The sequence below is a fragment of the Cucurbita moschata genome, unplaced genomic scaffold, assembly GCF_002738365.1.
Source record: "Cucurbita moschata cultivar Rifu unplaced genomic scaffold, Cmos_1.0 Cmo_Scf00104, whole genome shotgun sequence".
In the NCBI taxonomy this organism is placed as follows: domain Eukaryota; kingdom Viridiplantae; phylum Streptophyta; class Magnoliopsida; order Cucurbitales; family Cucurbitaceae; genus Cucurbita; species Cucurbita moschata.
In genome coordinates, this window is record NW_019268620.1 from 375,455 (window position 1) to 379,572 (window position 4,118).

At 33.9% G+C, this 4,118-nt stretch overlaps 1 non-coding gene across 1 annotated transcript; it reads right to left on the reverse strand.

Moving 5' to 3' along the window:
• Positions 1-3,023: 3,023 nt before the first annotated feature.
• Positions 3,024-3,095, reverse strand: TRNAS-UGA. The gene has a single exon. It is a non-coding gene; the product is annotated as a tRNA-Ser (tRNA).
• Between the last annotated feature and the right edge of the window lie 1,023 nt (positions 3,096-4,118).

Below are 4,118 nucleotides of genomic sequence, written 5' to 3' on the forward strand. Positions count from 1 at the left end.
TTGTCCAATCTAAAGAATTTGATTCGAATCTATTTCCTAATAGAGGGAGGCTCAATTAGACTTTGTTGTAAGATTCGACCATATCAATTTGAATAGCGTTCTCCAACTATAAATATTGAACTCCAAAGTATTCACGAGCAAAGTAAGTTTGTTGAAACTATCTATAAAATTGTTCCAAAGTGAGTCGTGGAGAAGATTTGTCTTAAAATCTAGTTCCAATTAAGGATGTCAATGAAGAAGAAGTGCAAGCTGTTGGAAGGTTTGCCGTGGAAAATTTCAAGGGTGGTAGATATAATTTAATTTACAAGCGTGTGGTGAATGGTCTTTTCAGTCCAATATAGGCTTTGACCCCAAATTTTATATTATTGTGATAGAAGCTATAAATGACAATAATATTCATTGGTCAGATAAGTTCCGTCATATGCATCGGACGCTACCGCCATCCTATAGGCTCTTATCTTTTGAGGAATTCATCAAATTCCCTCTCCATAAGTAGAAGTATAACTACTAGATTGCTTTCTTTACTTGTCCTCTCTCTATATGTGCTGTGGGACATTAAATTGCTTTTTTTACTTGCAATATGTCCTCTCTCTATATGTGCTTGTGGGACATTACTATCTTTTATCTATAAAAAGAGCATAATGTGCTTGTGGGACATTAGATTGCTTTCTTTACTTGCAATATGTCCTCTCTATGTGCTTGTGGGACATTACTCTCTTTTATCTATAAAAAGAGCATAATGTGCTTGTGGGACATTAGATTGCTTTCTTTACTTGCAATATGTCCTCTCTCTATATGTGCTTGTGGGACATTGCTCTCTTTTATCTATAAAAGGAGCATAGCCATAATGATATAATAATCTTTATATAAGTATCTTTTCTTTTTCTCTCGTACCCACCTTATACATAACATGTTAAATTAACTCATACTTAAAAAAATAATTTCTCTCTTTTGGAGATGTAGGGTATCAATCCCCATACCTCGCACATGCTAAGCGAGCGCTCCACCTTCTAAATCCCCACAATTTTTACATCATAAAACCCTAAATTTTCCATCATCAATAATAGTGAAAATGAAGAAATATTGCTACCCAACATGTCATGAATAAGGAAAAATTGATCCCCATACCTCTCGCATGCAAAGCAAGCTCTCTACCATCTGAGCTACATCCCCATGATTTTTATATCATAAAACCCTAAATATTCCATCATCAATAATAGTGAAAATAAAAAAATATCAAAATATTAATAACAAATAGTTTGGTTTGGTGATGCGGGGCATCGGTAATTGGGAAAATGAAAAAATATAATAACAAATTAAATACTTTCTTTTGGAGATGCGGGTTATCAATCCCCGTACAACTCGCATGCAAAGCGAGTGCTCTACCATCTAAGCTACATCTCTACAATTTTTACGTCACAAAACCCTAAACGTCTCGTCATGAATAATAGTGAAAATGAAAAAATATCGCTACTCATTATGTCATAAATACGAATCGATATCGGCCAAACCAAGAGCTCCTATTTTTTCTTTAACGAAGGGGGATCTAACAGTTTCGATAAAACCAACCTCTTTTAAAGAAGTTGTCGCTCTGCCTTGATCACCATGGACATATGCAGCTCCCGCTTTACTTTGCCTACCGTGAAAAGGAAAGTTCCCTCACGATAGGCTCTCCCAGCTCCCGAACATCTTTCTATCAATCGAGAGAGGTATAGAATAGTACAACAAACCAACAAGACAAGATGGACTCATAAGATGGGCGGTCAGGGAAGCGATTTCATTTATGTTATCCGCCAAGAAAATGATCAAGGAATTCTCTATACACGGCAGAGAGATGACCGTATTGTTGCACATCCTAAATAAAGTACCGTAGGCAAGCGAAGCTTTTGAAAATGAAAGCGTGTAGAACTCAGATCCACTTTCTCTTTGATTCGTGAACTTCGGATTTGATCTTCCTTTCGTCTCCGGGTGACTGAGAGAGAATTTAGGCCTAGCGTGCATCCGATTCGGTCAATAATAATTTACAAAGCGGATTGATTAAATGGGCTTGAAGTTCCATTATCGTTAGGTCGAAGATCTCTACTAGGTTTACTGCACTTTGGTAGTTGCGAATGTTGCCGTAATCAAATGTCTTTCTCATTCGACATTCTCTCTTACCAAGCACTCATACTCTCCAGGGTTGAGGAGACAGTCCATGAGGTAATTGGGTTTCGAGATTGGTATACGTGAAAAGAGCTCGCTTTCGACTTTCTCCTCGGCGTTTTGTGCCCGGTTCTGGTTCAAGAAAGGGTCTGATCTCTTTCATTGGAGCACATTGATGCCAAAGGAGTCCTCAGAACCGGTGGAGAGGTTACGATGACTTCAGGCTATTCAAATAGCAGGACTGATACCACAAAGAAAGGGTATCTAAGTCATACTAGTGGAATAGCTTTTTCATAATAATTATCTCGATATATGATACCAAAAACCTGCTTGATGACCGATAAGGTAAGGGGTTTCAAAAGACAAAAGAATGAAAATTCTACGTGTGATAGAAAAGGAGATTTTTTTTTTTTCAGTGTGAGTAGTTCGCCTGCCTTCCTAACCACGAATAGGCTATGGGGCTTTGCACTTCGGCCCCTGAGAATACCACATCAAGATGACAAGATTCGAACCTATGGCTCTTTGAAACTTCTTCATCGGTTATGTTTTGATGACAGCGGACAACATAATGAAAAGTTCCTAGAAAGAATACAATAGAACAATTAAAAGGATTGTGACAACACCTATTTGACAACATTAATGAAAAGTTCCTTGAAAAAATAGAACAATTATTCTCATCTCTTCTTGGTTCAATGTTTAAAAACCACATTTTAAATCATATTATCGAGCATTTTGAGATTCGAACTTGAGACCTCTCACACCCACCGAAAACAATAATCATACCACTTAGACCAAATGTCTTTGTAGTAGATCTATAATTCTTAGTTGCTAGTCTATATATTTTCCATGCCTCAATATATGAAATTTATATAAGTTGAAGTTGTGCATTCCAAGAATTGAACTTGAGACCTCTTGCACTCAAAGCAAGAATCATACCACTAGACCAAATGCCCTTATTATGGACTATATATTAAGTGGTTTATGGAATGTATCATCATTATTTCATTTATTTTCTTTGTTAATGAAATCCATGAACAATTATTATTATATCTTTTATTAGAGATTTAGACAAAATTGAACTTAGGACCTCTCGCACCCTAAGCGAGAATCATACCACTATACCAAATGCCCTTTCTAAAAATAATGCAACATTTTTAACTCCTACTCAATATGTTTTTTCTCTCAAGTTTGAAATCTATTTTCTTGAGCGGTTGTTGGATTATAAAACAAAAAGTTGATGGTCTAGTATTTTACTTGTAAGTAACGCATGTAATATTGAATTGTTCTAATATGCAAGTGTTATCAAATAAACTACAACCCAACAAATGAATCAAACTAATTAGTCTGGGTTGGGTTGGATTTATTTGGCTCAGTTCATCAGTTTTTTTGATTTAATTCTTCTATTTTACTTCGTATGACAAGAAAATGAAGTTGTATTGAATGAACCATAGTTTGATTTATGACAAACTCATATGAAATATAATTGCATTAATAGTACTACGAGTTAGAGTCTATAAACATTTCATGACTAAGCGCAACCACTACAACAAATAATAGATATGATAGCTTACGAAAAATGCTATCATAGACTTTTCATAACATTTTTCAAACGTCGTGACAGTCCATGTTATTAAAAGTCTGAGACTTTTTATTTTTTTATAGCTATAAAAAATGCTATAATAGAGTATGATACTATAGCTTATATAAATTGCTACAAAAACATTTTATAGCATTTTTTTTAGAGCTATAATATTTTTAATATAACTAAAATATTGGCTATTTTTAACTTATAAAAGCATTTTTCTTAATGTTATAATATAGTATTTATAGCTTTAATCTTATGTTATGATAATGTTATTTAATCATTTATAATTACTATATTAATGTAATAATTTTTTTAATGACATTTCTTTTATGTTGTATAAATTTTATTATAATTTTTATTTTTGATTAAAAGACTCAGACAATACTTTTTT